This window comes from Lycium barbarum, chromosome 2 (assembly GCF_019175385.1).
Source record: "Lycium barbarum isolate Lr01 chromosome 2, ASM1917538v2, whole genome shotgun sequence".
Taxonomy (NCBI): Eukaryota; Viridiplantae; Streptophyta; class Magnoliopsida; order Solanales; family Solanaceae; genus Lycium; species Lycium barbarum.
In genome coordinates this window covers 148,639,695-148,662,457 of record NC_083338.1, presented here as the reverse complement: position 1 = coordinate 148,662,457, position 22,763 = coordinate 148,639,695, and the positions used below count along the sequence as shown (strand labels likewise).

At 34.3% G+C, this 22,763-nt stretch overlaps 1 long non-coding RNA gene across 4 annotated transcripts; it reads right to left on the bottom strand.

The window, feature by feature from the left end:
- Positions 1–10,216: 10,216 nt before the first annotated feature.
- LOC132628012 (uncharacterized) lies at positions 10,217–20,898 on the bottom strand. Of its 4 annotated transcripts, XR_009578021.1 has the most exons (6): positions 20,540–20,898; positions 18,131–20,262; positions 14,717–17,928; positions 11,174–14,425; positions 10,360–10,491; positions 10,217–10,231 (listed from the first exon to the last, which is right to left on the bottom strand). It is a non-coding gene; the product is annotated as an uncharacterized LOC132628012 (long non-coding RNA). The 4 variants fall into 4 exon arrangements; XR_009578022.1 differs by lacking the exons at positions 10,217–10,231; positions 10,360–10,491 and adding an exon at positions 10,647–11,068 and having other exon boundaries at positions 20,540–20,897; XR_009578023.1 differs by lacking the exons at positions 10,217–10,231; positions 10,360–10,491 and having other exon boundaries at positions 11,860–13,646; positions 13,851–14,425; positions 20,540–20,894.
- Positions 20,899–22,763: the final 1,865 nt, after the last annotated feature.

The window sequence follows — 22,763 nt, the reverse complement described above, 5'->3', positions numbered from 1 at the left end:
AATTTTAATGGAAGGCAGACGTATCGAAAACTTAGCCGATTCTATAGAATTTTAAGTGTCTTACTATTAGCCATATTGAGATGATCATATCTCCTTGCTCCAATCTCTGATTGGCTTGGTCCTTATATCTTTAGAAAGGTATTTCTACATACTACAACTTTCATTAAGGGTACTTTCCCAAATTCCTAACTAATCAAGGATTTATGAATGCCCGAAATAAGCCTATCAACCATTTTCGGAAAACGTTCAAACCTTCAGTTTTTCCACTAAAACTCTAATGATATGAGTCTAAACTTCGTTCCAAGATACGGGGTGTTACAATTTGCATGGCATTGCATTGCATTCACACACTATTGCATTGTATTGCATTATGGCTTGATTTTTAGATGTTTTGGTGTTGTACTTGTGATGTTGGATTCAGACTTGATACATTCCGACTCGGCACATTTGGGATTAGATGCTTTACTTAGGCAATGATGTGTATTTGGATTCGATTACATTTGATTTATACTTGTTAGTTTGTCTGCCTATCTGCTTTATTATCTAAATTGTGTTAGCTATGCTTAGTCGGCCGATGATGCCTACCAGTACTGTTGTTTTGTACTGACCTGCACTTGCTGCATTCCTTTATGAATGCAAAGTATCAGGTTGGATCTACTTCTGTTACATGTGGTTGATAGTCGCTTCAGCATTACCTCCGAATTTTCAGGGTGAGCATGGTCGTTCACTAAAATAAAAAGAATTTTTTTTATATCCTACTTTTGTATGATTAATTTATAGGAGCTTGTAGGAAACTACTCTTTTAGCAACTCAATGCCCCAAAGAATGGACCAAAAAAATAATTAACAATTTAACTTTTAATGTTGGTTTGAGTCCAGACTTAGCACGGGCCAAATGTCACTAGTAGATATATATCTAAGAAAAAAAGTTACCTTCTAAAATTATCAAGAAATATTATAACTTGTTATAAAACAATATAATTGAAAATAAATAAGAGAAGCAAACTAATAGCTTTGTAGAGAGGAGGGAGAGATTGTATTATCACTTTTCATGATGTTACAAATGAGAAGGCATAGCTCCTTATTTATAGAAGAATTTTGCCCCTCAACCTATAATATACAACTTGTACAAGTTGCTCTACAACTAAGATACAACTTACAAGTGCAAGTTGTATTTATCACTTAATGTGTAAGTGGTATAATTTACATTTAATAATACATCTCAACTTGTAAAATAGTTCATAACACTCCCCCTTGGATGTTTTATTAATAGATAATGTGCCTCGTTAAAACCTTACTAGGAAAAATCCAGTGGGAAAAAATCCTAGTGAAGAAAAAGGAGTACACATATCTAGTAATACGCATTGCTAGCTACCTCATTAAAAACCTTATCAGAAAAACCCAAATGGGATAAAATCTTGATTAAGGGAAAAAGAGTACAAGCGCGTATTTACTACCCCTGATTAAAGCATCACATAATTCTTGAAGATGACGTACTCCGATCTTGTATACCAACTTATCATATCTTGAGGTTGACAGAGCATTTGTGATCACATATCAAATGATCATTTGACTAACTGCTTGATGATCTGCATCTTCATTTCTTAGATAGAGTTACATCATCTTCATATAATATTTGTTGCAGTCACGCCAAGTACATTCTTGACTTGCTTTATAAACTACTGTTATCTTCCTATGATTTGACTGTCAATAAAATAACATGGTATGACAGTAATCCTTCATGAAAATAGATAACATATCTGTATCGAACTCTTATGTAGATCATATGAATGTCCTGTATATCCAAAACACTTGACAATATTTGTTAGGATAAACACATTCATGCCAGGTCTTTCATTTGCAATATGCAATTGATCTATTTCAATATCTCCATTTAGAATTAAATTAATATCATGCTCGTATCAATTGCAAAAATATATGGTACTTCAGGACCAATTCAATTTTCTCATTTCAACCCCTTTTAGCAAATAATCTACTACTTTTGAAAACTTTTTAAGAGCTTCAATAATATTCAACTTGCACAGTAATATGAAATGTTCTGATTATCATAAAGAGACAAGGGTAAACAGGGTCATCTTTGTACCCTTCGTCAATAAATATTCATTAAGATGATGAAAATGCATTCACCTTACGTGATTTAATCCATATAAGGATTATGAACAAGTTTTCCAAGAACTTGTATATGCTTCAGGCATTCTGAATTATTCAGAAATTTTTTAATCTTATCAAGTAAAATATATAGACTGTGACAACATCCATTTAGTAGTTAAATGACGTGACACCTTCTGATGTCTGGACTGCAGGTCCAATAAGCTTTACGCTTATCAAGATGCATCATATCACTTGATAATTTATTTCTACGTCAGCATGTTTTAAGAAACGTAAAAATCATATCCTGATAATCTTGTACAATATTGCGCGCCATATTGTATCAAAGATATTGTCGATGAGATACCATTTTGTATCGGTTCGTAATTCGACATAGCTTACTGAGATCTAATCACTTCATTATTTTCAGGTACCTGAAGGTTTCATGAAATGTTATGTCGTAGGCTCTTCAAAGCACATTGCCTCCTTATTATGATCATTTTGATCAGTTGCTCATCCCCCTTTTCACGAATTATTACATTCGGAACTGATTGGTCTACCATGCTTCATGCAATGCTGTAGACTCTATCCTTTAAGGACATTAGGAGCATTTTGCAAATGAAATATGAAATAGTTAGGTCAGCAAATGCCTCCAGCATCTGATTTGAATTATCTGAGGATCATACTGATGATAATTCACAACATATTTCTTAGTTTCATATTCTCTCCCCCTTATGTTAGAAAAACTAACACATATCCCCATTTTCTTTGGGAAATCCATCTCTGTGCATCATAGTATATTAATTAATCATACATCGCACATCAAAAGCTATAAGATGGAAATATCTAGTTTCTGACCCTGAACCAATTATGATGGGAGAATTTATCATATGTTGACACCCAATTTTGTCCTTCCTTTATTTCAATTTATTTGCTCGGGTTCTAAATTTATTGACAAGCTAAATACTTTATTTTCACTATTTATTGCTACTACTATTAATATCGCTACTTTCAACATTACGAGCATTACTTTATCACAAATTTTTAAATGGTTCGTCATCGTTTCATTTTTTCGGGTTTGGACTCGTCAAATTAATCACAGGACAACACTTTGTTAAATCCTTATTTTTCTACATATTAATTATTAATCGTCTTCACGTAGTATATATCGTACTAGTTATTAAATCAGAAGCCCAAAATTAATTAAATAGGGGAGGAAGGACCAAAAATTTTCAGCTAAATTAATGGCTCAAAATACAAATACATTTATCCCCCTACCCAACAGATCAGCCCACATCCTAAACTACCCGGTCCAGCCCAGCCATATCACCCGACCCGACCCAATATTTATCCCTAAAAACAAAAACCCTAATCCCTTTTCTTTCTCCACTCACCACAACCGCTCCCATTCCTCTTCAGCTCTCTCTCTCTCTCTCTCTCTCTCTCTCTCTCTCTCTCCTTCCTCTTCGTCTCTCTCCCACGCCTCACGCTCCCTCCACTCACTGCTTTCCCCCCACGCTCACGTTCCTCTCCACTTCCCCTTGTTCCCCACGTCGCTCCTCTCTCTCATACGCTCCTCTCTCTCTTTTCTTAAATCAAACGAAACCCTATAAATCTGGGGGAATTGAATCTTGAAAGGGGAAGAAAAGAGGAGAGATCGAAAAAGGTGGAAGATCTGGAAACAAAAAATCTCCCCACAAAACATAAGTTTTAATCACCTCAAATTTCTGAGAAAACGGACAGTTTTCATCAATTGGGTTTAAAAACATTTTCTTGAAATTCAGCCAAAGGGGGGATTTTCCAGTATTTTAGAGGATTTTATTGAGTGTTTTGAGGGAATGATTCAGTGTTTTAAGGGACACAATCAATCTTAAAACTCGATTTTCCCTTTTCCGGCAAACTTTAACCGCGACCAAGGGGTTCGACTCACCCAACGCTAGTTTCGAAGTCGCTCATACGAGAGAGTAGATTCGAGACTTCGTCGCCCAGTTCACTGTACCAACAAAAGGTAATAAGCGAGACTATTGCATTTTTTTTAGTTCCTGAAATATATAGAAGTGATGCTTATTTAGATTGTTGAAAGCCATGGTTTAGAATTTTGTTTCATCAGGTTTAGGTTTGTTGGGTTCTTTGTTTTGTTTAGTCAGTCTTTTATGGCCAAATATTATGTCGAAGTTCGGTTCAGAGTCATTTTCATATAACCATGATATTAGGATGTAGGTAATAGCTCGTTTGTGCTTAGTTTATGATAGTTCGTACATGTTTGATTGTTATCTTAGTCTAAAATCAGCTAATTTAGTCATCTGTTCGTGTAGGCAAGCCTATCTATTTTGTTTTCGTTATTAAGAAGTAGAAGTGCTAGCATAGTTCAGTTTAGTGTAATTGTATGTTTTTCACTTGGTTTGCTTTCTGTTCATTTGTTAGTGAAAACACTCGGTTTAGACTAGCTCACCTGGTTTAGTCTAGTTTTTTTTCTTTTCAAAACACTACTGTCATCTTCCCCACCGTATATCACGCTTAACCCCTTACCTTTCCCCTGTACCCGTTGGTAATCCTAGATTCGGTGCCGATACGTTTCTGCTGCATGTCTAATGAATCAAACCTCTATCATGTTGTTAAACAAGATTAAAACATCATTCCATGTCTAGACTATATTTAGATGTTCGACGAGTTCTAAACTACCGGTATAGTTTAGTCATTTTGCTGTTGTATTTTGGAGATGAAACTGCTACAATGTTGTTTCCTGTTGACCGTATCTGTGAGTCATATTAGTGAACTTGAGCCATGACTATTCTTTAAACTTAGGTTGCTGCACTTTCGAATTGCTACTGAACTTTCGGTTAGAATACTTGTACTGTTGATGAGAATTGTCGCTGCTTTGACATAAGTCGATGTTTCCTTTTTTGAAAACAATAGGAAAATGTACTGAACGAATTAGTCTTTGTTTTTCTCTAGATAAAAGTAACAGATAAGTGAGTACACTAAACCTTTCGTGCAGCCCAGCTGCTTGTTACTATTTTTTTAAAACACTGAACAGAATGCTACATTACGGAAGTAGAATTGACAAGGAAAACTCATGGACTGTTCAGATTTGGAAATAAAGCTGACTGTTTTTTTTTATATTTGTATTACAACCTATACCATGATGAGGTGATTGAAAATGACATCATTTATTGAACTGAAGTACTGATCTAAGTATTGTCGATGGCTATGAAAACTGGCAGTAGCTTACTATATGAATGGGAAATATCATGTATACATTAGGATGTACACATGAGAGTATACTCGGTACACATACGAGTCGCTTAGTTTGGAAGCTGAAAACTGCCCTACTTTATTTGTTTCTTTGTTGTTTGGACATGTTATTGGGCCTGCCCCCCTGTTATTTCATTTGTCTGCCTGTCTGATACTTGGACCTTACTGTCCATTTCATATGTTTTTATAAAACATTAGTTACGGCTGAAGCTTTTGTTTTGGACTAGATACTTCTTTGAATTTACATTATACGTGTCTAGCCCTATTCATTGATTATGTACTAATTATTTTCCTTTCCTTTTTATGCATGATCATCTCGCATACGAGTCAAAGAGACTCGTCATCTCCCGCATTCGGTGTTGGGAAAAGCCCAACGAAATCTCCTCGAGTCATTCCCATCAGCCCAATCTGCAGTAATATGTGACAAAAGGTCTACTGGGCCGAAGCCCAACAGTAAATAGACCGCGACAGTTCCAGAAATGGGTTTAGCCCATGTAATTTTATTTGATCCTTATTTATGCATTTAAATTATATTGTACAACTAGTACTTTGCTTGGTTTGTTTTTTCTTAGCTAGAATAAACCTTAGTGGGTTAGTTTTAGTACGATGGGTAGTTAATTAAAAAGAGAAACTAACAATTAGTTCATAGGTTTCATTCCTCCTTTTTATGTTAAACCATTTATAGTATCTACAATTTTTTTTTATTAGAATAATTGATTCTCAAAATAGCATGACTACACATTCTGAGTTAAAAGAATCAAGATTCACTCTTACTATCCTAGAAATTTAAAACGTTACAAATTTTTACACAAACGCTAACTTATTTGGAGAAGTAAAAGGCAAATAAGTTATGTGGATAACTTCTTCACTTTAGCTCTTTTTCAACACTTGAAACATGTATTTATTAAAACAACCTTTACATAATCTATATTGAACTAACAGTCTTTCTATAAAAGCTTTAAACTTTATCGATATTTTACAATAACGCTTTTAAATTTGGTTAGTCGGCATAACTCATTTTCTCCAAATATTTATAAAACGTTATACATCCCGTATTTTCTCAGTTTATTTACAACTAAACTCTTTTATGTAAATCTTTATTTTTCCCTACAAGTCCTATTTTAAATAACATCCTCATATGCCTATCAATAACTTTAGCAATACTTACAAGATATTTTCTTAAAATATTATAAAATATTACATCCGCATTCTTACCCTAATTAAATTTGAGTCCGGTCGGATTAACCATTATTAATGGAATTTAGAGGATGCCTAATACCTTCCCTCTAGATTAGTTGAACCCGTACCTAGAATCATTTGGTTTCGTAGACTTTAAAATAAAATCAACTTTAGATGATTACTTTAATTACCTTAGGTGCCCTAATTCACCGTAAATAATTAGGTGGCGACTCCTTAACATAAACAAAAACAGGAATCACCAATATGTTGTACTCTACTTTAACCCGGTTAAAATGGGGTATAACATCATATTTATTGGTCTGAAGCATACATGTGTCGTTGTATTCAATATATCATATCTCAGACCAACATCTGAAGCTCTATTCTCATAAGCAATGGTTTAGCTATATTATGGAGGCATCCAATTCCAAACCAGTTTACATATAAACTAGCATTATCAAGATGAATTTTCTTGATTACATAATCTGGAAATTGTGCTTCCAACTCAATTATTTTGAACAAGCAACTTCGTAAATGTCAAACTGCCAGTTGACAATAAACGTACATGTGACCGTCTCATAGATGCATCTATTAATTAAGACATCACATTGAAGGTGAAGGGCCCACATTCACCTTTTATATTTTCCAGAATTTTAGGGGATTCAGTCTCAACATTAGCTGGTGTAATCAACTTATCATGAGAACAAGCAACACAAATAAATTCTTGAAGAATCTTCTAGTTCTTCAATATATTTTGAATAGTCAATTAGCACATCAGGTTTAAATCAGGACGACCAAAATGGTCTTGTCAACTGATAAAATTATTGTACCTGGAAACTTCAAGTTTACCATGACGAGCGCTATTTATTTTAGTAAACTTCTGATTCACTATTGCATGAGATTTTGTATCAATAAACTTCTGGTTTATTGTGGTATGTGATCTTATCATGCACAAGTAACGTTTCACATACGTATTCCTTACCCATGATAACTTGAAGATATTCAATCTTCCAATCATTTGTAGTCTCAATATGATAACCATTTTATTATTAGTAAACTTCAGATTTACTATAATTTGTGTTCCGACTGTAACAGTACTGATCTAGTACGAATGGTGCTATCATATACAACATCTTCGAGAGGCGTCAATTTATTTACCATAATTAGATATAATTTGGACACTAGCGGTGTCATGATACTTGTAGATAAACAATTAGCTCTTCTATAGCCCTTGATCATTAGATTCTAGTACCAATATTTTCTAGGTACTTCTAGTATCACAAAAGAAAATTTGGAATGACACTACTGGTGTTATGAAAGAAAACAATAATCAAATGGAAATTTAAAGACAATGTTAAACTATAAATTACGAAAAATAAATGTTAAGCTCTAAACTTCAGTATCTTGAATATCTCCTTCAGGGGGATTAGCCATTAACATCTGAATATTTTGTATCAAAGTAGTAACCACATAGTAATCACATCCTTTAGGAAGGACTACATTAAATGTTTATTTCCTTCAAGGAAATCAATAACTAATCACAATGCATCAATGTGGTTATAGTAGAAATCATTCTACTATATTTCCTTTTGCCTTAGAATGATACTTTAATATGTTTCGACGTACGACATGTACATGTTGCAATGTCTTAATTTCATACCAGAAAAATAACATGTATATTCCTTATATTTTATCTTTACAAGAGATAGGTTGTGGTATATCTTCATTCGCTTCGGGAAATGAAACCAGATTATTTGAATGCGCTATAAGAATCTATAGCTCATTATTTTGTTTAAGGACAATAAGACTTTGCTTCAAAATTCAAATATTTTGCCAATTCTTTCTGCTTCAGGAGTAAAGTTTAAAGTTCTACTGCTTCGAGAGTAGATTTCAAGGTCTTACAATTTCAGGAGTAAATTTCAAAGTTCTACTACTTCGGGAGTAGATTTCAGAATATTTACTAATTCAGGAGTAACTTTCAGAGTTCTACCATCGGAAGTAGAATTTAGAGTCTTACTGCTTCAGGAGTAGAGCTCGGGGTATGCAACTTCCGGAGTAGAGTTCAAAGTTTGCTGCTTCGGGAGCAGATTTATGAGTTTACTACTTTGAGAGTAAAGCATAGAATATTCGAAACATTTCTTCTCAATTATTCTACCTCTTGTGGATGTGAGTCGTGATCTCTTCACAACCAAGAGTGTGTCCGTATTTATAAATTTTACTAAATATTGTCACATTCACTTCAGGGAATTGATCTGTAGTTTTAACATTTAAGTGTTCATTCTTCAGGAATGCAACATAATTATTTGAACGTGCCTTAAGCATATTATATTATGATAGTTTAGAATCTCTTTTAATATATTGCTACTTCAAGAGAAATCGAGGTATACACATAATACCGAGAATTTTTCTCTTAATATATCTTCAGTTGTAATCACAATAAGCGTATGAAATATTACCACTTCTGGTGGTTATAGGCGTAAATATAATTTAGCCATAACAAAACTTAGTTATGAAATATTGCCACTACTGGTGGCCATATATTGCTTGTTAACTCTAGTTCAAGTATATCCCCCAACGTGAGATATCCGATTTATGAGATTATTGATTCTACACTTATAACATATACGTAGTACATTAGCAACATGAGATAGGACTTACCAAAAAAAAATCTCTACCAAACTTGATTTAAGGTGTACAAAAATAAATTTAGGTGATAGAAAAATACTTACCTTTAAGGTGAGCAACTAAATTATAAATTCAAAGTTCAAACCTTCTCTAAGCAGACAGCATACCCCAAATAACTCGTCAATTTTGAATTACCGGAATCCAACTCAGTAGTAGAGTCTCGTGCTGATAACGTGTTATAAAACTATATAATTGAAAATAAATAAGAGAAGCAAACTAATAGCTTTGTAGAGAGGAGAGAGAGATTATATTATCACTTTTCATGATGTTACAAATGAGGAGGCATAACTCCTTATTTATAGAAGACGTTTGCCCCTCAACTTACAATATACAACTTATACAAGTTGCTCTACAACTTGGTACAACTAAAATATAACTTTCTACAACTAAAATACAACTTGCAAGTGTCAGTTGTATTTATCACTTAATGTATGAGTGGTATAATCTACATTTAATAATACATTCAAATATCAACTTGTAAAATAGTTTATAACATAACTAAACTTATAATTTTAACAATACAAAATATACAATGCTACCGGACCCCTATGGGTATGTTGTGGTTATATATATAATGCTAAAAAAATTTAAAAGTGGAATCCATTAATTTAAATCCTAAATCAACCTTGCCTGTTGCTAATACATGCGTTTCCCTCATCTTGTCGTTAAATCTTTTCTTCTCCAACCAACGCAGCCACAACCTTCATAATCTCCAATCTTGCAGCAACCTTGGTAAAAAAGACTTGTTAGCATCACCGTATACCCAAAATATTAATAGGGCCGCGGCGCATACTACAACAGTATCAAATTAACATACTATTAACTACGGCCGCTGGCCGTACGATAACAGCTAAAACAGCCACTTTCTCCAGCAATGCAGTTCGAGAGCTACTCGGCCTAAGATACCGCGACACATGAAGCAATTTGTAGTTTCCCGTCACATGATCAGACCCCAAAAACAACTCGATGGGTGGTCGTATTGCTGAATTGTTATTAATTATTACCTGTACAGTTTGTTTAAAGGTAATTACAAGTAACCTCTAGGGAAAGGTAAGATTGAAAAGGTAGCATTAAAAGCGGAATTGCTAGCAAATGAAAGGAAGTAACAATAAACATGAAATAGTTTGCTGACCTCGTAACAATACAGCCATCAAGAAAAAGAATATAACATTGACTTTCACTTATGCGTGTATATATACTTCGCTTGTTTCTCATGCCAGTGTACTCCATGCTCTGTTTTTGGACTTATTAGCTTGACAACGATCTACATGGAAGGACAGTTTTGTTGATGCATTCCTCTTGCGAATGAAAAAGAAAAAGAAGAAAAGAATGTACGCGTCAAATTTTGATGTCTCACTGGTTTGGTTTAGATACGACGGACTATCATCCAAATATATTTTAGTTACTTTCACATTGATGTGCACGGAGAATGAAATATTATTATCAGAAAAATCAGCTGATCAAACATTCTAATGGCAGCATACCTCCAGTTGTTGATGCAGGACAAAGTTGTAATAATTTCTTGTATTGGACAGAAACACTTATGAAATGTAAATTCGACAAGAAACACAGAGAGAGGATGTGAAATTAGTAAACATATGTTACAGTTAGATTAGGGATCCAGGTGGATTCGAACCACCAACCTCTCGAATACAATACATCGAGCAGTCCCCCAAAGCCGAGCTCTTGGATCCATCCAACAAAAGGCGTGTCAAAACCCTTTAAAAGCTATACATTTTTAGAGGAACAAAACTGAGTACAACAACATTTTTTGAGAAGTCCGAGAAACATAAGACAAAAACGTTTAATTATGGCAGTGATCAACCAAAGTATCTACAAATCTACAAATTTGATAAAAGAACAGATTTTTTGTGAACATAAAAAAGATGCCAATTTCTTAATGGAAAATAGATAAAAACATTCAACGTAACAGAGACGACGTTCACCTTGATATTACTGGCAGTCAATCAGAAGCAAGGCATTACCACTAACTTTTAATGGTCACTAAGAAGCAATTTGCTGACACTAACCTGCAATAATTCAAAAATCAATCTGAAAGAGACTATTGACTGATACCTATTACACATCATATAGTGTAACCTAAAACATTTATAAGTTGATGAAACTTCCATTAATAGTGAATCTATACTACCTACAGGAAAAAAAATTCTATACTACGATCAGATAATTATAAAATATTCCCAAATAGAAGTTTCCAGCATTCGAGTTCTTCTGACAAATACACAGCCTTCGAAACCAAATTATCGCAGGATGGCCGAAATTTACATCGATGCCATGATATCCAATGAAAGAAAATTACCAGGCCATCCTACCAGTACCAGTACGATAATGAAAGATGCCCCTGCCGACTGGATAGAAATCAGAACACCTGAAAAATTAATGTATAACCTGCCGGAAACTCTTGCCATCAATAACAGCGTCTCTTGAAGAAAAGACTTAAAACATTCTCAATTATAGTGAGAATTAGCAACTTCATCGGCACAAACATTAGGAATTCGGAGTTGGCATGGGCCGAAACTTCATCCCCTGCAGGGCAGCACCGACACAAAATACTGATACTATTTCAATCCGCTCAAACACCATTTCTGCCGCAAGAACTAACTAAAATAAATTACCAAAGACATCATCATATCGATATATAACAGCCACATGTGTATATAAACAAAGCGCAAACATAAAGGTTGTAAAATGAAAATCAACCGCATATAACAAATGCATAGAGGAAAACAAAAAATTTGCAAGACAGAACCAGATGGCCAGATAACTGGAGGGTATGAAAAAGTAGAGAATCGTCATTTGAGCAAAGCTAAGAATCAACCATGACACATGGTCGGACCACTCAGCTAGGAAAAACTCCCAAAAGTGGTTGACGGTTCCATTCAGAAATTAGCAAAGAGCTTATAATATGACTGATGCTTAAGATGACTATAACACTCAATGAACAATGCACTTCCGAAGATTCTGTGGCAACTGCAGCCTGCCATGCTTCATCAGGATGCAGCATCATGCAAAACTAATCGGTGCTCAAACTTCTAGCATATGACGGCACCAGAAACAATAGAACCCACTGCTTCAAACCAGCAGGAGCAGCGGCAATTAAGAATTCCTGTGTGTCACACAGCAGACACGAAATAACAAATCTTCAACGGGAAATACAGCAGCAGCAGCAGCTCGAACATTTCTTGATAGATTACATTCAGCAAGCAGAAATACACCAACAGCAGCATGATTAACTTCAGGCCACATGACCGGGCTCTCCCTTATTATCAATCACAGCCATTAACCATGATTTCAGAAGCTTCAATTTAACTTTTAGAGACACTGAGCTGCTTTATAGGTTAAATCCAAACCTGTCTTACAAAAAGGTACCCTCCAAGGACTACAATAACAGTACCATAACAAGAATGTCCATTGAAGTAGATACAGTTACATCATAGAGAGAGGAGCTCCCACAAAACTCTATACTAGAATACATAACTAATTGAGCAAGAGCAACTCTTAAATATTTGCCAAGTCAAGTCAAAGTTCAATTGATAGAAAATAAAAATTTACCGCAAGCGGTTGTAATGAAAAATGACCACTGTAACCATCCTCGACTATGTTAGAGACAACCTAACTAGTTCCTGGTCTCTTTGCTAGAAACCAGCTAGTTAGTTTCTATAATGTTTATCTGTCATGTAGCTAAATCAATCAATTAAAATCTAATTATTTGAATGTCTTAAGCTTAATAAGATAATGAGACTGATGGTTAGTAGAAACTGATTTGCAGCGAAATGAACAAAAACAATATAAATAGTTGGTCCAATTGACAGCACACGAACGCCCAACACAAGATTGGTTACTAGTTTCTGATTAAGGCAAATTAAGGTCCTTATACCAGTTTTATGAAAACCACAAATAAAAAGTTCCTTCCAACACTCGAGGACCAGCAGTTCTTATGAAAATAGTTTCCAAGTAGTCTTAAGCCAATCCACGGGCTCAGCAGGCCTCTGCTTTGAAACAAATAAGAATGTAATTAGTGCAAACGGGGGCATATATCCAGAATAAAAAATACTTGTCTCCGGATCTGGTTTTTTTTGGTGCAAAAGATGTCCAATTGATATTATGGATAAGTATATGGAGTTTTTGGATTTGTTAGTAAATTTGTAATTGGTGCTTCTCTTGTTCTCTCTTAAGCCGATCTCTTAAGCCAAGGGTCTTTCGGAAACAGCCCCTACCTAAGGTCTGCGTACACTCTACCATCCCCAGACCCCACATTGTGGGATTCTACTGGGTATGCTGTTGTTGTGCTTTGCTGCTGTAGGTGTTGACTGCTTATGATGCAGTCTTTTGTACCATCTTGTTTCCTTTCTTAATAAGATTTTACCTTATCAACACTAAGATGCCTCTGAAAGCAACCTACATCCAGTGGTGAAAACAGTGAACACTAAGTCACAAGTTATTCAAATTCAAACTTTATAGAAGTATGCAACCGCTTAGAAAATTTTAAGATTGATAAACTGTGGAGTGAAATTAAGTAAGCCAAGTAGTTCGGAGTCGCCAGCTGATCTGAAAATAATGATGCAACTAATTAACTATACCAAAGAGAATTGATGATTGTACCTCTAACGAAGTGCTGCAATAGAACGTTGCTTGTTTGTCCATCCCCGCAATTAGCAAATCGACACCAGTTACTTTGTCATCGAATTGGTCGTCCAATATGACACATTTCAGAAATAAGTAAGACCAATTCGAGGACAAGTGACCACGGAATGAAATGGAAACAGGAAAAATAAAAGAGGACACGAGACACACAAAGAGAGGAGAGCCGGGCAAATAAAACCCCGTGCCTCTCCTCTCCAACACCAAAAATAAATACTTTTATTAGGTACTTTTTGACCTGCCATGCGAGCGCACCCAACATGGCAAAGGCCCGGTAACATCAACAATAAATACTCTCACTTTTTTCCTCACAACGCCACTCAAATCTTTCATCCTCTCATACATATGCATGTATAAATAAAAACTAATGCACATGAACCATTCAAATATTTATATAACATTAGAATAAAACTATTATAACCTTAGATTCACCAACAGGCTCGATGTGTTATGCAACAGCATCAAAAGATCACCGATCCTTCTGTTTGATTTGTAACCGGATATCAATTCAAAAGGCCTTGCAGCTCAATTCGGATCTGCAACATGTAAAAATGATTAGCAAGTTGTCAACAAACAGAACTTTGCCTAATACAGGTATTACAACAAATAATAAGAAACATAATTAGCTCACATTTATAAATTATAAATTATGTGAAAGGATAGAAGATGGCATAACTAATACTCCATGAATAACTAAACACGAAATAATTCATAAATTTCCTCATAAGTAATCCATGTATTACTAATTCCTGCATAAAATATAAATTTCCTCATCACTAATTCATTTCTGCATAAAAAAATGAACTTTCTCATAATTTATACAATACCTGTATAACTCTAATCAACTACCAAACAATCCCGAGGAGGACTTTCTTGATCGCCTCATTCGGGTGTTGATGTGGCTAAAGTCTCTTCAATGGTAACGTATATTACGCTCGAGGTCAGACCTCGAGCCTCCTGTTGTACCAATATCTATATTCCGTTCTAGAAATAACGTCAATTTCTCTTCCGGTATGTGGAGTCTTAGTCCATATTCACCAATCTGTGCCAAAAGCTTCAGACCTACAACATCTGCGTCAACCGGCGGTCATCGCCGTCGCAGAACGAACAGCTACACCGTTTGGCCGGTCAATTGACGAGCCATTGCAGGAACACATCAAATCCCTATTCAAAAGGTAGATAGAAAAACGATCTACACAGATCTGAATATGAAACTGAAGAAGATAATCTTAAACTACATAGAAGAGATCTGGAGAAAACAGCTGTTGGCATAAGGTGAAAGGTGAGGTATGTATGAATGATGAAATAAAAAGCAAAATCAAACTGTAATATACAGAGGAACTGGAAGGATTGGACGGTTGAGATTAATTTGGGATAAGGTATTCAACGGTTGATGCGCTAATCGTAAAAGGCGGCAAAGAGATTGACGAGGCGGCAAAGGGCACGCAATTACTTGGACTTTATTAGGGGAAAAGTTGTTTTATTCTTGCTAGCACATCTTAACTTTTGTAACGTGTTATACCATGCTTCTCACGTCTAATAACATGATTTTTCCAGAATTTTCACGCTTTTCACATTAAATTAAATACTTTCTTTAATTTATGTGGCATTAATTTTAATTTCAAGTCAAACAGTTTAATTTTAAATTATAAATTTAAAAAAAGTACTTAAAAATTACGTAAAAACTAATGTAAATAATAATCATGTGAAAAAATAAGGATTAAAAAAATGTCATGAGGATAGACAGAGCATATAAACTGAGCTGGAAGGGCGGTGAACAGCCATGATTTAGCGTGTTAGCTTGTTAGCGTTTTCGAACACATGACTTTGACCATGTCCCTAAAGTCTAGATCTATATTTGGTGCTAATTACTTTTGTGATCCTTCAATTATTCTAGAGATAATTTTTTTATTTTTAACACAAAGCAAATGAAAAATCAACTGAAAAGATGTAAATATGTCCTATTTATAAATGAAAACATCTGATAATTAATGAAAACATCTTATAATAAAATTAAATTAATTTTGAGTAGTATTTTTAAAAATATAGAAGTAATAAATAGAAAACAAAAATTAACAATTGTTGTTCGCTAGAAAATAAGATTTATACAATGTTTTTACAACACCTTCAATCCTTGTGCAATTATACTTTTAAGAAAATGAATCTACCGTTCTTTTTGTGTTAGGTACAACCACAATATCCAACTAGCTGCATCACGGCCGAATATTAAATTGAGCAGTTACAATTAGTGGCTCAAAAAGAACCAACTCCACCGAAAAAAATAAAAGATTAAATTAAGGTCACCAAGACTACAATATTTGAAATGTTTTTTAATTCCATCATTTCGCTCTTACAACTCTATTTTCTACTTTAGTCCCAAAGATTTTTCCGTTGATCACGAAAATTTGAGAAGGTAGCAAAAACCCTAACAACCCTCTACTCGGTAGAGTAGTTAATTGTCTTTCGGATTATCAACCAGATGGAAATAACAACCTACAGGAGAGATTAAAACACTGAAATGTTATAAACGCCAGATAATTAAATGACGTCATAATATTAAATCCATCAGGTAAAACAAAATCCCGTGATATCTACGACCCGTGATATCTACGAAAACTAAATAAACTAATAACAAACCATAAACTAATAACAAACCATAACATCTCCATCAAAATAATCCGTGCAAGAGGCGAATCTAATATGCAAATTACTACATGATCGGGAAAAGAAAACTACAAGAAACATGATTTAATTCCACACAGAAAATCAATCGTAGAAAATACTATGCATCAGTATTACGCAACACATAAATTAGGGATCCAGGTGGATTCGAACCACCGACCTCTCGCATGCAATTGGCATCGAGCGCTCCACCATAAACCGAGCTCTTGGACCCATACAAACAGCAAGTAACGACACCAAATAATTTAATTAAATTAAAAATTAAAAACAATTAAGATAAGATAAATAGGAAAAGAGAGCCTTGTATATATTAAAAATATCAAATTAAACGGAAATTTAAAGAGAAACCATTACCCTATTACTTAACTTAAAATGAAAAAGAAATTAATGTTCGTCACTCTATTAATGTCTACCGACTTTGTTAGTGTTGGGTAAAATAGCGATGATGTTCATCAACAATTTTTTTGTGGTCAGGAAAAACGCGTTCACTATATGGTACATCGATGTTCATTAACAATTAGCGGTCCGTTTTTAAAAAAAAAATAGCAATGCATTACCATTAATGCAAGACAGCAAGTTTTACGACCGCCTATAATAACCCACGGCGATTCTAGAGACCAACCTTCTAATCAAAAAGGTAGTGATGGACCAGAAAGAATACGAGATGTTTGCCCACCTCATCACCAATAATATGATTAATCTAAAATATTAAGTAGCGACTTACTCGAAAATATTCCATAACAGTATCAATTTAGAAAATAATACTACACTACCGAGACAGCCACCCAAACTATACTACACTCCACAAATATTCAATTGCATGGCAGTTCTAACAACCAAGTATATCATGCCAGTTAACAATTAATAAATACACTGCCAATGTGAACCAAGATCATATTAACGATCTATCATGCCAGGTCTAATAATTAATAAATAAACTCTGCAACGTGAAACGAGATCATATTAACGATCTCTAATGCCAGGTCTAATAATTAATAAATACACAGGCAAAGTGAACAAGATCATATTAACTATCTACCATGCCACTTCAAATAATTAATAATACACCGCCAAACTGAAACAAGATCAACGGTCTACCCAAAAAGCAATTAATATAACTCGAAAAAACAAACAATTGACCTAATGACTTGACCAAATTCACAACAGCAGAACAATTAAACGCACCATCATTCTTCTATACATGTGTATTACTCCAGACGGTAGATAAGCAAAATTTTACTCCAGACGGTAGGTAAGCCCAAATTTTACTCCTCCAGTTCATAATAAAGTAGATTTTACTCCAAACGGCAATCAAACACTAAAATTTACTCCGGCCTGCAGATACGCAAAAAGTCACCTGCAACATAAATTTCAACATTGATTATACAAATAGAACCACCATAATAACACAGTAAATTTTGACAAAAGAAAGCTAATAATTGTACTAAGACAACTCGATTACCTCAGGAATATCAGAGAGCACAACAAAGTCTTTAGCCCACATACTAGTAAATTTTGACAAAAGAAAGCTAATAATTGAACTAAGACAACTCGATTACCTCAGGAATATCAGAGAGCACAACAAAGTCTTTAGCCCACATACTAGTTACTGGCAACAAGGTTTCTGAGAAAACACTTCCACAGAACACTTCCAAAGGATATATACTTAATAATCTTAGAAATAGCCTGAGAGCTAAAAAACAATATTATGGAAAGTGCACTTCAGAATGACAACACTTCAGCATGACGCAACAGCAGGTATAACACCGGACGACAAAATTGTTGATTACAAACCACAGCAGCTACAAAACATCCTAAAACCCGAAGCAGCCCGGTCAAGTCAGGAATAGAGGCCACTAAGGACGTGCTTGCTTCTCCTTCCTTCTGAGGAAATTGAGTTGGTGTCCAGTGTAACCCTTGTCCAAGGTCACATCAACACGGTAAAATAAGCCTTCATAATTAAAATTCCTGCAAAATCTGCAACAGCACCAGCTACTCGAACAATTCTTCAACAGAAACAGTCCACTACTTGATCAGCTTGGAGTTCTAGTTCACCGGATAACATCAAGAGCAGCACCACTTATCCAGTACCAGTTAACAGCTTCAGCAAGCATCAATGCTCCGCCAGCTTATTGTAAAGCAAAACCTCACATCATATTTGTTACAAGCCAAATCTAACCGGGGTACAATGAATGGTTTTTAGGAAACATCCAGAACCAGGGTACCAACATCCAGAACCTGCCTAAAAGGGTACCCCTCCAAAGGGCTACAATTAAGGGTTTCATTACAACAATCTCCAACAGATCGACACAATTACATTATTGATTAGAAAAACATAATTGTTCTCCCGCTATTAAATTAAAAAAAAGGCATTACTCAAAAATAATAAAATAATAACTCATCATCAAGGAAGACATGGTACTAATTGCAAAGAGAGAATAGTACGGAAATTTAAAGGAAGGTACAGTAATAAACCACAACTTAGGCAAAATCGGGGATTACGATACGCAAGCTTCTGCCATGACTACTTCACTATTGCCGACAGCTTGTTAAAGCTCATATAGTTAATCAACCAATTACTGCTCCAATAAATAACTGAGAAGATAAGGGGCTAATGGCCAATTTAATTATCTGGACGGCTCAAAATCAAAAAAAGATACGCCAGATGCAATTTTGCAAGTTAAATAGACCACACCCGTACTTAGTACTTGAACCATTTAAAGACGTATTTAAACCGTTCAAAGATGTATTAAAGCATAAATTCTCCACAACTAATAAAGGCCTATGTTTATCTCAGGTTAAAAAGTTCAATTAACCATTAAGCAGCATAAATTTTAGAAAACCGCATCCTCGAACATTTTTTAGATAGTTGAAATAAAATTAAAAGGCGTAGGTGATTATGATATCAAACACATTTTTTGAGCAATTCTCCTTTAAAAAAATTTGTAAATGTCAATGAGCGTCTGAACGAAAATTATCGTCTTAATTGATAGCTACTGTAAAAAATGTGAATAATAATAATGAAAAATGTGAAATTAAATTTCGCAAAGAGAATTGAGTTTGTACCTCTAGCGGAGTGCTGCAGTGGAAACGTTGCTTTGTCCGTCGCCGTGTTAAGCAAATCAACATGAGTTACTTGTCCTTGAATTGGTCTTCCAAGATGACACAGTTCATAAATAAATAGAGACCAATTCGAGGACAAGTAACCACTTGATCGATGCAGAGTTGTTCGAACCAGGAACATGGGAAGTGCAGGAAAAATAAAAAGAACACGAGACACGCGAAGAGAGGAGAGCCGGGCAAATAAAACCCCGTGCCTCTCCTCTCAAAACACCAAAAATAAATACGTTTATTAGGTACTTTTTGACCTGCCATGCGAGCGCACCCAACATGGCAAAGGCCTGGTAACATCAACAATAAATATCCTCACTTTTTTTTCCTCTCTCATCACTCAATTCTTTCATCTTCTCGTACATATGCATGCAATAAAGAAAAACTAAATGAACATGAGACATTTAAATAATTATAGACATCAAAATAAAACAATCATAACCTTATAAACATAATCACGATCGTAGATTCAACCCTCAATAGATGGTAACCGGTCGAAACTGCAACGAGATGTGTGATACTTCCAATTATTCACTTTTCGAGGGACTGATCAAATAGTCCTTTGCATCTCTATCCAGATCTGTAACATGTATAAACGATTAGCAAGTTACCAACACACACAACTTGCCAATTTTCATCTATCAACAAAGATGTGATACTGTTCACTTTTCACTTAGCGAGATTATTGAATTAGACGAGATCGATAATTTCATTTCATAAAAAGTAGTTGCAATTTATCTCGTATCGTATCAATTTGGTTGAAAAACTATTGGCCAAAAATCGTGCAGTTTGAGTCTAGAAAAGCAAAAACTATCACATAAACTAGACATAGGCAGTAATAAGCATATTTAGCTCACCGATAAGCTCTTGTAACGCCTCGATCGATCAAAACTATGCTTCAAACTCCACAAATCTATGAAAACCAAACAGACCTGATGCTAATCTACCTTGAAAAACGTGAAAAGCATCAGATCTACATGCTCTTCCTCAATCAACGGCCACGATCCACGCAAACCGAACAAACACACCGTTAGGTTGGTCAACCGACGAGTCGTTACAGAAACACATCAAATCCATATTCAAAACGTAGATCGAAGAACGATCTACACAGATCTGAATACGAAAATTGAAGAAGATAAACTATGTTAGATAGATCTGAAGAACAGATATTGAGAGATAGAAGCGAAAAGAGATACGTTTGAATGACAGCAGAAGATCGTAATTTATTGAGAATTTTGAAGGATTGGACGGCTGAGATTGATTTAGGATAAGATATTTAACGGTAGATGAGTTAACCGTATGAGGCGGTGAAGAGGTTGACGAGGAATATGGTACGCAAATACATACACAGCTGTTATGGAATTATTTTTATTATTGGGAAGGATCGGACGGCTGAGATTGATTTAGGATAAGATATTTAATGGTAGATGTGTTAACCGAAAGAGGCGGCAAAGAGGTTGACGTGGAATAGGGTACGCAAATAGAGCGACAGCTGTTATTATTATTGGGAAGGATCGGACGGCTGAGATTGATTTAGGATAAGATATTTAATGGTAGATGTGTTAACCGAAAGAGGCGGCAAAGAGGTTGACGTGGAATAGGGTACGCAAATAGAGGGACAGCTGTTATTATTATTGGGAAGGTTCTGGAATGGTATTTTTGACTAGGACATCCCAATTTTTGTAACGTGTTACAACATGCTTCTCATGTTAGAGTCCGCGACTTTTGTGGTATAAAAAAAAATTGAACCAAATAACACTTTAAAAAAAAAAGGGTAGGTTTCACACATGAATTTTGTGCGTGAAAAAATCAAATTGTAAAGTTAAAACTTTGACCCTTTCACGCACAAAATTCGTGCATGAAAGAAGTAACATAAAATCAAGTATTTTATATATATTTTACACATATTAAAAAATCAAGTATTTTTTTAATATATGTAAAAAGAAAAAATTGAGAAAAACTAAAAATTAAATATATCACATACTAGTGGCATTTGGCCCGGACTTAACATTAAAAATCATTTATTTGTAATTATTTTTTTATTTTCTACTCCTAATTCTTTGTGTCTAAAAGATTAAAAAGGTATTTAAAAGTTATAGGAGGACATTTTTCTTAGTTTATATTTTAGATTTTTTAAACATTTCCGACCAAAAGCATGTACAAATGCTCTTCCATTTTCTATTTTGCCAAAAGTTTATGAGACTATAATCTCTAATGATCTAAATTGAGCTCTATCATATGTAAAATGAATTTCATTTGTTTTTTTTTTTTATTAAACTCATATTGGCTAACAATATTTTTTGCAAAAAGATGTTACGATGTTCAAATAATGTCAAAAATATTTAATGCCACAAATATTATTGTATAACGAAATCGATGAAGTTAACTAATAAATAAATTTAGAAACTTAAGTTAGATAATTACAAATTATGGTACTGCAAAATACTTTTTAGCGTTCCTTCAAATTAAACGAAACAATATTTTTTCAATAAGTTCTTGAAAATAATTTGTTTTCTTATTTTTAAATTTGTTTGAATTTAATAATTTTTTCTTTCTCGAAAATTTCAATTTAATACTCATTTTTTCTCAATTTATGTGGCACACATTTTTTTTAGTCTTTCCAAAAAAGAATAACACCTTTTTATGGTTAAAAACAGCTTAAACTTAAAAATTCTCCTTTAACCCTTAATAAAAAGATATATACTGACACAAATGTCCAAAATTTCAAAAATATTTCTTTCTTTCTTAAATTTTATGTCTATCCCAACAGCGTTACATAAATAGAAACAAAAGAAGTATATACTTTGTGGTGTATCAATTGTCTTTTCCATGATATCATTACTTTTTGTGGCATATAAGAAGTCCTTATTACTCCTTCACTAACTTTTACTTATCCATAATAGACTTTGAACTCCTTTAAGAGGATTATAAATGGAGTGTGTATTTTATCATAATACTCATATTAAGTGTTCTATAGTCTTAAGCCTTGCAAAATGATTTGGGGAATAAGTAATAAGTAATTAATGTTAATAGTAAAATATAAAAAAATATATTTTTCTTTTGATATGCTAAAATGGACAA